General features: G+C 36.0%; 1 long non-coding RNA gene across 2 annotated transcripts; it reads left to right on the top strand.

The window, feature by feature from the left end:
• Positions 1 to 325: 325 nt before the first annotated feature.
• On the top strand, positions 326 to 11,282 carry LOC145071299 (uncharacterized). Of its 2 annotated transcripts, XR_013690369.1 has the most exons (4): positions 327 to 1,071; positions 1,549 to 1,614; positions 10,922 to 11,013; positions 11,106 to 11,282. It is a non-coding gene; the product is annotated as an uncharacterized LOC145071299 (long non-coding RNA). The 2 variants fall into 2 exon arrangements; XR_013690367.1 differs by lacking the exons at positions 10,922 to 11,013; positions 11,106 to 11,282 and adding an exon at positions 9,452 to 10,911 and having other exon boundaries at positions 326 to 1,071; positions 1,549 to 1,957.
• The last annotated feature ends 1,542 nt before the right edge of the window (positions 11,283 to 12,824 follow it).

Raw genomic sequence — 12,824 nt, 5'->3', positions numbered from 1 at the left:
TCACTTTTTTTGGAAAATTGAAGTTAGATTTATAATTTTTTTAATAATTTTATTAAGAATTAATGGTCCCCGATTAATCCCCGCCTAACCGATTAATCCCTAATCGTTAGTCCATCGATTAGCGGCCGCTTAGCGATTTCTGCAACCATGAGTAATAATAATAATGACATATTTATGATAACCTTGATGAATGGAGTTAGGAGGGTCTTATAGTCTTTTTTTGAAACTTATATTGAATTGAATTTAAGGCTGTGTGGTTATATCTTTTCAAGTGACCAAACCATAGGGACTGTTTGTGCCTATCTGCTAAATTGGACGTTTTTGTCCCCTGTTAGCGACATAGCGTGAGGGAGGGAGTTGTTCTCTCATTTTTGTTGCTGCACTTGATCGTTCTAAATACAAAGAATCACCCTCAATTTAAATAGTAGTGTGGGTGTGAGTGTGTTTTGTGTGCATCTGGAATGAGAGTCGGAGAAAATTCGAGAAAGGTAACAATTGGACAAGGAGATATAAGTTGAGTTCTTTCAATCATCGAAGGTTATCCTCTTGTGATCCTGATTCTTGGATCTAGAAATAAGAGTAAAGGAAGAGAGAGAAATGAAGAAGCACCGGCTCTCGCTGATGGACCCGTTGGGATTTCACCAGAAGACATCTAGGAGGGATTTTGATATGTGGAGTTAAGCCGACAGTGAATTACAAGCTCCGATGAGAAACTTATTGTTCAATTCATTTCGATGGGACTGCTGATCGTTTCTTTGGCTATTCCTGGAAGCAGAGCTGTCCTGTCCAAGTATACTTTCCGATGAACAAGATGTAAGGCAGAGCTATCGATTGCAGTCTCCAGTATCACGACAAGGATTAGAGAGATGAAGCAGCGGAGAAAAGAAAAGGGGTAGCTATGAAAATCATGTCCAACTTAAACTGTGTTTGAAGTTTTGGGTGATTGTTGGGGCTAGTTGGCATCGACAGAGAAAAGGGCATCGCTGGAAACGAAAGCTTCGCCATAGGGCAAGACGTCGTCGATCGATTGTCTGGTGTGGGAGGTCTCATAGCGTGTCTTACAGGAAGAAGGTATACGCAATTTTGAGTTTGTCACATTAGGTTAAAATTATATGTATTGGACCGTTTATTTTCTTATGGACTTAAGTAATTGGGTTTAAGTCTATTAGCTCCAACTAAAAACAAGTTTATGCAAATCAACTTCTAATATGGGCTGATTTGCGCATTGTCTTTAGCTAATCATAATTTATTGTTAAATTACTATTATGATAAATGAGTTGGTAATTAAATTAATCAACTCACATAGTTTTGTGGACTTTGGCATACGGTAGCTATTTATAAATAAAGAAGGAATTTAATTGTAACTTATTTGATGAGATGATATTGTATATAGAAGATCACATTTTAAGTATAACATTTTAGCAAGAATGATTTTAGAAGTGATCGTTGTCGATTTAATAGTAGAAGTGAATAAAAAGAATATTAAGGAATATTAATAACTAATACTTGAAATGTAAGCTAAACAAAATTTTATTAATATGTTTATAGGTGACCATAGAGCTGGAAACTCATCTTAGCCACTTCAATGGTTTATTATGCAATTCAATATTTCAGGTGAGTTACTTTCCAATAGAAGTGGGTCGAAGGCACCAATGTCGGTCCAGTAGTAATTGATTATAGTTGAGATGATTGTCTTTGTGATTATTGGCTGGTATGTTGCTATCTGTCAAGTGATAGTAGGAGGGGAGTAGTTCCAGTGTTACGGTCGTTAGGACCGAAGGGTAGGTTGGGCTCCCCAGATATGCCTGACAATATGTTTTTGTTATGTTGGTATGTGGTAGTGGTAAGGGTGAAATAGTCCTCGTAGCCGGTTGAGATAAACCGGAGGATAGGTCAGGCACCCCAGAATGGCCTGACAGGGTGGGTCGAGCACCCTATAAATGCTTGACATGGGTAGGTCGTGTTGGATTAATGTCTAAGTCCATAACTATATTTGGTAAGACTTGACCCGACCCGGCATGGTCCATTTGGGTTGCATACCATCATGCACTTGAATGAGAGAAATAAGACACTTATGGTTATTAATATATTATAAGTTCTAGTATATTAATAATAAGAATAATAAGATTATTTAATTAGTATTGATCAAGAATTAATCTAGGATTAATTAAGTGATCAAAAGAAGACTAATTAAATATATGGGTTGATTGTGTAAATCATCCATACTTGTATAGTGGGCTAATGCTCCATGGATAATCAAGTTGGGCTAAAACCCATAGGATGGTCCATGGATGCTCCATGGTGTATTTGTACCCATGGATCCAAGGAAATGGAAAGCCATGACAATTAAGAGTTTACCCTAATTGTGTAACTATATAAGCATCTTATTATTGAGGAAAAATCGGCCACTAGTAGTATTCAAGAAAGGGCTAGCCGATTTTGGTGAGTGTAGAATTCTCTCAAGTCATTCTAAGTGTTTTGATGATTGTGATTCCATTTGAGGTGTCACACTTGGGGCACTAAGCACTCAAGCTTCATGAAGACTTTCTACATCAAGAGGTATGTATTCTATCTTGTTACATTATTGTTTTGTATGCTAGATTAGGATAATACCTTGGAAGTTCTTATTTGCATGTATAATAGAGAAAACATAGATCCAAGGTATTTAGGGTTGCATGTACACTTAGGAGTGTTAGAATGCTCAAAACCCAACAGTGGTATCAGAGCCACGGGTTGTTTTCTGTTATATTGATGCAAATATTTTATTTTCAAAGTTGAAAAAAAAAGAAAAAAAAAACATGAAGTTTGTCAAATTTTAAGATAATTACTTGTTCTTGTGAAAAACTAATTATTTGTAAAATTTGAATAATTTGCTTTATGAGTTGAATTAGGTCAAATTTAATAAAAGATAAAATAATATGATTATTTTATTAGTTTTAAAAGTTTGATCTAAAGAGTTTTATTTTTTTTGAAACCTCCATAAGTTATGGATATGAAAAGGTTTTAAAAAAAAAAATTGATTCAAAGTTTTTTTTTGGAGTTACAAAATTTGGTGTTAATGTTTTAAAGGATTCCATAACTTAAGAATAAGTTATGGATCACCAAAAGTTTTTTTTGTGTTACCTTATTTTATGAGTGAATTTAGATTAATGAATAAAATTATGTGATAGTTGGTTTTAATCCAAATTAATCTAAAAGAAGTTCATAAAATGTGTTTATGTAACTTATAAGTCACATTTATGAATCTTAAAACTCATAAAAGTTGGCAAAGGTTACAAAAATGAAGAGTCTAGTTCTAATTAAATGGTTTTATGACTCCATAACTTGTCCTCAAGTTATGGAGGACCAAGAGTCTCTTCATTTAATAAAATAAAGTAAGATAAAAAAAAGTGTAACCTTAATTAATTCCATAAGTTATAAAATAAAGAAAAGTTAATTCTTTTATTAGTTTAAAGTCTTCCATAACTTGTCCTCAAGTTATGGAACTTGAAGAGTTTTTGGATTAAAACTACTTTAAACACATAAGTTATGGAATTAATTAGTTTTGAATAGTTTCAAAACTTGCCCTCAAGTTTTGGAATTTGTAAAGTTTTCACTTATGAATACTTTAATTCCAAGTTAGCCCTTAGAATTTTAAAAGTTAAAATTCAACCCTTATACTTTATAATATTATAAGTTAATAATATATATATGTATAAGAGTAAAGTCAGTCTTACCGCTAGTACGCCTCATTCACGAAGCCGGTCTATAAGGTGGGTATAAGGTTGTTGCCTATAAAATGGCAACTTAATGGGTGTCCACTCTCACCCACCGCTTGCTTGACTGGTGGAGGGTCGTTAGCCGAACGGGTTTGACAGGACTAGAATTCTCCCTTCATTAAAAGTATTAATGATAATACTAAGTAACTAAACTCTTAATAACCGGCACACTAACTTGGACTTAACAAGGTAGGTAAAGGGTGACTTAATATTTATCATAGTATCGATGGAGCGTGTGTGGTTAACCGGCACATCGATTGAGGGGTAATTTATTAAGGGTACCAAGTGATTTGCATGGTTACTTCACACCTTGTTTTGTGATCCTCGGCATCCCAGTCACAAAACCTGAAGGGCACACTCGAGATTGAAACATGCCTTTGAAAAGTTCAATGAATCTCAAAGATCTAGGAGTTTCAAAACCAATTAAAACCTAATAATACATTTCGTTTATCTTGGTGGAAATTGGTGAATCGTCATTCACCTACCTTCAAATATTTTATAGCTTGGATTACGGCATACCTCTTCTAAGTTATAAAATAGTTTGTTGGGTCCTAGCCTTAATATTTCATATTGGGTGTCATATTAAGGACTTTAAATCAACTATCTTGAATATCTCCCAAAAGATGTCTGGTTTAGACACCTATGATCTTCCCAAATCTCTTGAAACAAGGTTTCCTAATGAAGATGATGTCCCATGGATATCATACTTCTTCACCTCTTCAAATTATTCTCCCTAACCCACAAGTTCTTGAAAAGTTTAAGGTTACTCAGGCCCTATTAGGCAAGGCAAGGTCTAGGTGTGGTCACATCTTGGAGATGTAGTCACATATTGACAAGCCGGGAGAGTTGGGTGTCAAAGTCTTGAGAAAGTTGGTGGTTCAACTACTTTCTAAGTCACATAGTGAGTTCTTTTGGAACACCTATGAAAAAGACTATGACAAGACCCTTAATGATCTTATCTATTTGTTAAGATCAACTTCCTAAAACTTTATGGACATTGACAATGATGACATTGGATATCCAGTAAAGCATTCTCTTCCCAATGGAAAGGGATCGGCTATAGTCAACTCGGTTGACCAAATGGTAAAGAGAAAAGCTAAGTCTGTGATAGTCCTGTGTACCATTATCAAAGGGTCCATATGTTTGTATTGCCAAAGAAAGGGCATTGGTTGCGAAGCTGCCAAATTTACCTAAGGATGTTAAAGTCAATAAGTTTGACTCTACTTCAGGCAAAATCCACTATCTAACTCTGTTAAGTTTCTATTCTGAGATTCTTGATACATGATGTGACCGGGTCGCATGGTGATGGTTTAAGAATCAAAGGAAAGTGAAGAAACTTAAAGGAAGAATATGCTGAATCTGATCGCATAGATGGATTTCTATCGCATAGTTTGAAAAATCGGATTCTTGAGCTACTTCTTAGGAGTTATGAGATATTGCTTAGGAATAGATAACAACAAGTTTTCATATGGATTGTAAGGATAGTTTTTCCGCAAAGTTTTAAAATAAAAGGAAATTTTTGATTTTATTTATTTTAAAATATCCTTACAATGGCATCTGTGGAAATTTTTGTTGCTTATAAGATTCCATTAGTAGCAAGAGTGGAAGTATGAAATTGATTCTTTCATTTGTGGTAATGTCTAAATTTACCAAATAAGGAAAGATTCTCATCACCCAAGTTTCAATTGGACCGGAACTTGGAATCATGCAAGTTGTATAGCATGATGAATGAGAACTTTCAAGTTTTGGAAAATTAAGACTAATTACTTGTTCACATGGATGTGTGAGTCAAGTAAAGGACTTAGGGATCGAGTACACATTCTTGTGCACTGATTAAGTCCACCACTAAAGATCGATAAGAAGAATCAAATAAGGCAGAAGGATAAAAGTTTCTCAAATCTGAAAAGATGGGAGAGTACTTTAGTATCAGTTTTTGTGATCATCCTAATGATTAAGAAACCATAGCACAATTAGTTCTCTAAGGAAATCTTAGTGCATTCTTATGACTAAGAAGAGGGATCTTGAATTGTTGAAGTGGTTAAATCAAGAAGATGAGTCATACTTCGTTCCAATACAAGTCTTAGAGTCATACTCCAAGATTGTAATTTGAGTGACATGTCTCAAAAGAAGGTTAAAACACTTGTCAAATGTAAGAGTAAAAGTTTTTCTACTCTTGTACATTTGAAATTGGTAAGTTGTGATGTTTTGGATAAAACAAAGACCAACTTAGGCCAATTGTGTGAAGTGTTTTTCTTGAATAGAATCCGCACTATCTCTTGGATGTTTGACAAGGGAGTCTTATAGGTCAAGAGGACAGCGGGAGTCTTAAAGGTCTTGAAAGTCTCAAGAACTAATCAAGAATAAAACCTAAAGTTCTTCTCTAGCACACAATTTGAGGTTTATAATCTATTGTGTTGACATATCTGTGCCCATTCCAGTTAAAGTTGGCTTTGCATATGAGTTCTTAGAGTTCTCAGTTTGTTGCATAACAACTTGGAAGCAATGGCAGGCCCTTGAGCTGCCAGGTGGCAAGAAGTTAAGATTGAGTTCAATCCATATGAGTTTGGATTTGTCATTATCCTTGTCTTGTCACTATGATTTTGACAATTCACATGGATAAGAACACATACGCCATTAAATCTAAGTGTCATAAGGTTTCTCTCTGATTCATGAAAATGATGGTGAGGAAACACTTTCACTAAGTAGATTTTAGCTAGATAGCAATTGTGATATTTGCATTCTCAAAGTCGTTAGTGGAGCGCGTGTGGTTAACCGGCACACTAATTTGGACTTGTGAGAAGTGGCAAAAAGGTCTAAACATTATGATTACGGCATCCCTCTTCATAATTGTTTAGATACACAAGTGTGCTATCTAAGGGAAGGTGTATGATTTTGATAAAGACTTATCAAAACAATCTAGTATCAGAAATCTGAACTTTGGTAAGAAAGTCAGCTGATTTCTGAGTACATGTCAAAGCTAGTGGGAGCATAAGTGTTATGCTAATAATCATCATGTTAGTGGGAGCATGATAATTATGATAAGTATTGCAAGTTAGCAATGTTAATTATAGAAAACAAAAAATTTCAATTGGGAAAAAGTTGTTTTGCTATAATTAAGGGAGAGGAAATTATACTTCATATCAAATCTATAAGGTTTAGATCTGAGGTTTTAATCATTTAGTCAAGGATATATATGAATTTCATGTTGGAATGGCTCAACATAAGGAAATTCTGTATATGAGTCCATTATTTGCGTTCTAAAATTCGATTATGATTACGGCATCCCTTTTCATAATCTGAATTATGAGAACTTGGCAAATTGAAATGGAAATGTTATAGCAAAAGATTGGTTTAGTCTTTATGTGAGACATCATGAATCGTGTCCCATATGCTTCGGATATAGGATCGATTACATGTGCTATAATCATCCGTTCTAAAATTTTCCAAATGCCTGGGGCATTAAGAAGGGAAAAGGTTTAGAACTGGATATGACTAAAAGGATTAAACAATTGTCGAGGACAATCTAAGGTTTACCAAAGATTGGTTGCTCAAGGACAGTTGGAAGTATAGTGATAATTCTGGAAGGACCATGTTGACATAATCTGTAAGGAGGCAACTCTTGTTCAGAAGTGATAGTCAAAATGGAATCTGGAAATGTTTCAAAGTTAGAATTTTCAATCTGTTTAAGATTAGGAAACTTAATGCAAGAAGGATGTTTCCAAGGAGCTGATCTCCTTTGGAATACTCTGTAATGATTGTTGTCAAGTCTTTCTGACTTTGTACATAATCATTACAAGAGGATCAATGCATATAAGTTTAGAATCTAACAGATTTCAGTAAATGGCATGAATTTGGAATTCTTGCATTTGCAGTAAGGATTTGGGGGTGTGAAAAGAGAATCATTGAAGTTATGTTCAATTGATCTAGTTCACAAAGTAAAGATCATAGACAAACATAGTATGCATACTTAGTGTGTGGCATGACTAGTGTTTAGAAAACATAGTGTACATGCTTGGAGCATGGGACAACTATTGTTTTAAATTCAAGATTAAAGTTGATAGCTGAAACAGTATACAATGAATAATGTGTAATCATATGGTGATAAATAAAAGGTGTTTATTTATGTTCAAAGAGTTGATACCATATTGGATTCAATTATTATTGTGTTTCACTTTGCATGTTTTGACTTCCCGAATAAACTGGGTTATTCTTTCGGAATGACTAAGTTATTCAGACTATCCACAGTCGGTCATATGTTGGAAGTAGATATGAATTAAGACTGTCATGATGGGTTGTAGAGGTCTAAGGTGTTGGACAAGGCTACAACAATCATGAGTGCTCATAAGTTCTGAGTATTGGATTCAACCCGCGCTCATTGGAATCACTTCATGGATTTTATCACGAGTGATCATGAGACGATAATATCTTATATTCTTCAAACCTAGAGATATGAGTTGTTACAATGAGTTGATAGTACATTGATAGCACGAAAACGCATTTGGTAACTCGGTGCTATAAAACGTGCCTTTGTGTATGATTCAACAAGTAGTAGAACAAGCCATATGAGTCGAAGTTTATCCGTTCCTTTTACCTTCGGGATAAAAGCGATATCTGTGGGCCCCTCGATGATTTGATGATGACAAATGGAAGTGCTCGGCCGGGCCAGGACTGATTTGATTTGTTCAATTAGTCAGTTGTCATAAATCGGAAATCGGGAAACAACAAATGGACAGAGAGAATGATTATAATCCATGTCTCAGTCCATATGATATCTAGAATGGAGGAATATATGATCCCTTATCTAATGGACAAGTCACTGACAAAGGTCAGAGTTCATCTACAAGGTCAGAGTTCGACAGAAGCTTTTGAGAGCTACGATTGCCGGTTGGTTCCTGAAGTCATACGCAATAATAGTTTTAGACTTATCCAAGTGGGAGACTGTTGGATTAATGTCTAAGTCCATAACTATATTTGGTAAGACTTGACCCGACCCGGCATGGTCCATTTGGGTTGCATACCATCATGCACTTGAATGAGAGAAATAAGACACTTATGGTTATTAATATATTATAAGTTCTAGTATATTAATAATAAGAATAATAAGATTATTTAATTAGTATTGATCAAGAATTAATCTAGGATTAATTAAGTGATCAAAAGAAGACTAATTAAATATATGGGTTGATTGTGTAAATCATCCATACTTGTATAGTGGGCTAATGCTCCATGGATAATCAAGTTGGGCTAAAACCCATAGGATGGTCCATGGATGCTCCATGGTGTATTTGTACCCATGGATCCAAGGAAATGGAAAGCCATGACAATTAAGAGTTTACCCTAATTGTGTAACTATATAAGCATCTTATTATTGAGGAAAAATCGGCCACTAGTAGTATTCAAGAAAGGGCTAGCCGATTTTGGTGAGTGTAGAATTCTCTCAAGTCATTCTAAGTGTTTTGATGATTGTGATTCCATTTGAGGTGTCACACTTGGGGCACTAAGCACTCAAGCTTCATGAAGACTTTCTACATCAAGAGGTATGTATTCTATCTTGTTACATTATTGTTTTGTATGCTAGATTAGGATAATACCTTGGAAGTTCTTATTTGCATGTATAATAGAGAAAACATAGATCCAAGGTATTTAGGGTTGCATGTACACTTAGGAGTGTTAGAATGCTCAAAACCCAACAGGTCGGGCACCGTAGAATGGCCTGACAAGGTAGGTCGAGCACCCTAGAATTGCCTGACATGGGTAGGTCGGGCACCCTAGAATTGCCTGGTAGGGTAGGTTGGGCACCCTAGAATTGTCTAACAGTATGTGTTTGGTATAGTATGTAGTATGATGGGGGAAATCACTAAGCTTCGTGCTTACGATTTTCAGTTTTGGTTTCAGATACTTTGTTTTCTAAGGAAAGGAGTCATGCTTATGATTTTCAGTTTTGGAATTAATTTTGGGATTAAAGGAACCGATTGAATATGCAAGGGCTATTTTGCAATTTATTGATAGTTGTGAAACTGGGCTATTGAACCCCTTGGAAAGGAGTGGACGGAAATTATAGGGAAGCCCTATAAGTTTTTGTCCAAGGCTCTTTGATAAGGAGTCCATGGGCTGCTTGGGGCCTAAGCTGGAAATTAGGGTTTTCTCCAGCAAACCCTAGCTTTGGGACTAAGCAACCAAGAGCTATATAAAGAGCCTCACCCCTTAGCATTTTGTCCCCTATGCCATCAAACCCTAATAGAGACGAATTCATGTTCCTTCTCATCCTCTCTCCTCTCATCCTCTTGCATAGAGTGCTTGTAAGCCATTAGATGTGTCACATTTGAGGCACTTGCTCTCAAGAGTTCAAGATCTACAAGGATTATTGTTATTACTACATAATAAATCAAGGTATGTATTTAAACCCTAGTTTATGTTGATTTCAAAAATTATACATGCCTCTTAGGGTTCTAGATTTGTGTTTAATGCTTTTATGTCTAATAGAGAAAACATAGATCCTTCGATTAGGGTTGCAAGCACACATAGGATTGTTTGCTATATATAAAACTCGTCATGATAGTCTCCAGGGTTATTGATAACCCACCGAGCATGCTATTTGCCACTGGGACTGCTGATAGTCTCCAGGGTTGTTGATAACCTATAGCTGTCTATTTATGATGTGTTGTATGTGGTATTTTAGGGAACTCACTAAGCTTTGTGCTGACGATTGCATTGCATCAATGGGGGACTTGTGTACTTGATAACTTTTAATGTTACTCTTAATAAATGTTTTAAGATATTGCATTTGTGATTTAAATAAATAGTAAAAACTTTAATCGAAAATTTTGGGTTGTAATTTCGGGCGTTACATTAGGAGGGGGTAAAATGGTCTTTTACCCAGAGTGTTGGATAATCAGACTAGGATTCTAGTTTTGGGTTGTAACCCAATTATTGATTGGATATTATTTTGTGGTGTCAGCGTTGGGATTTTTCCGGATCAACAGTCCGACCCATGGTTTGTTATGATTAGGATGCCAGTTGTCTGCGTGACTCTTACATGTGTTATGTGTTTATATGTATACCGGGTGGGGGCTGATACAAGGTGAGGCCTGATGACTATATTGTATGCTATTTATCTTTGTGATTCTTGCATGTGTTTATGTGTTTGTATATATACCCCGTAGGGCCAGATGCCAGGCGGGGCCTTATGAATGTGATGTGGTGGGGCCCATCTCATATTACTAAGAGATCTGTTTCGAGCGGGGGTCGATGCCGGGTGGGGCCCATTATATGTTTGATATGTATGCTATGTGGTATTTTGAGGAACTCACTAAGCGTCGTGCTTACGGTTTTCAGTTTATGTTTCAGGTACTTCTGGATCCAAGGGGAAAATCTCGGGATGATCGCATTGCACATACCACGTTGTTCCGCATTTTACTTTACTTTGATGTAAATTAGATGTTTTGATCATACTTGATTCTATTATTGTTATATGAACATGTTTTGAGAGATAGTTTTTATCATTTTAAAAATTGAAAAAATTTTTTGGCCTTAATTTTTGGGACGTTACAATAGTGGAGCAACATGATGCACAAGTGGCGCATCATGAACACTAATGGTCCAACATCCATTATGGTGGCACAACATGGTGTATTTCTTGAGCATGATCATTTTTCTAAGCATACGTGGATCAACATGGCACAACAAAGGAATCGAGATGGTACATCATGTACCAAGATGGTGCAACATCCTCCTCTTGGCACAACTTCTCATAAGTGTGGTACAACATCTCCTTGGCTGAAACATCACCTTAGCTCAACATGTTGGACCATGTTACTCCATATTTCTCCAAACCACCTTTTGGAAGATCCATTCCTTTTTCTGATGATCCATTCCTTTCTCAGAAGATTCATTCCTTCTTCACATGCTCCATGAACCCGAAGTGCTCCATTGAGTTCTAAGTGCTCAATCGAATCCAATTACTCCATAAGAATGCTCCAAATGCTCAAGTCATACTTAACAATATCCACCATGACTTAAACATCCTCTAAACTCCACCTTGAACAAGAAATTCCTCTCCATTCCTGCCATCAAGCCCCGAACGGGCTTACTTCCTACAAACATCAACCAAGTCCAAGAAAAGCTTGAACTTCTCCGTGGACAACGTCTTTGTTAACAGGTATGTTGGATTCAACTTGGTATCAATCTTCAGAATTGAGAACCTATCTATTTCTAGAATGTCACGAATGAAATTCAATCTAACATCAATATGCTTCGTATTCTTATGATACATAGGATTCTTTGCAAGATGCAACGTGCTCTGGCAGTCACAATACAATGCCAGTTTCTCTACCTTTAGACCAAGACTCTGAATAAGCCCATGTAACCATATCTCCTCTTTTATTCCTTCCACCATAGACATGTACTTAGATTTAGTTGTAGGCAAAGCAACATTATCTTTTAATGTTGACTTCCAACTGATGGCACATCTGAGCAAAGTGAAAATATAACATGTCCATGACCTACGATTTAATAAATCACTTCCATGATCAGAATTATCATATCCAACCAAGTTAGTCTTCATATTAGCTCCATACACCAAGCAAACATCTGTCGTTCCCTTTAAGTATCACATGATCCACTTGACATCTTCCCAATGAGCCTTCCCTAGATCACTCATAAACCTTCTTACCACATTAACTGAATGAGCCAAGTCATATTTGGTACAGAACATTGCATACATAAGACTTTCAACAACACTAGAGTAAGGAACCCTACTCATGTACTTCCTTTCTTCATTAGTTGTGGGAATAGTATCTGGAACAAGTTTAAAGTGAGCTGCCAAAATAGTTCCAATTGGTTTGGACTGATTACAGTTGAAAGACTGCAACACTTTCTCTATGTACTTTTGTTGTGAAATACAGAACTATCCCGCTCTTCTATCCATTTTAATCTCCATCCCCAATATCTTCTTTGCTGCTCCCAAATCCTTCATCTCAAACTCAATCTTCATGGTTGCTTTCAAGTTATTTATTCCAGCCATGTCCTTGGCTACTATGAGCATATCATCAACATATAGCAACAAAT

The sequence above is a fragment of the Lactuca serriola genome, chromosome 8 (assembly GCF_051521515.1).
Source record: "Lactuca serriola cultivar US96UC23 chromosome 8, Lser_US96UC23_V15, whole genome shotgun sequence".
NCBI classification, from domain to species: domain Eukaryota; kingdom Viridiplantae; phylum Streptophyta; class Magnoliopsida; order Asterales; family Asteraceae; genus Lactuca; species Lactuca serriola.
This window is presented reverse-complemented; position numbering and strand designations above follow the sequence as displayed.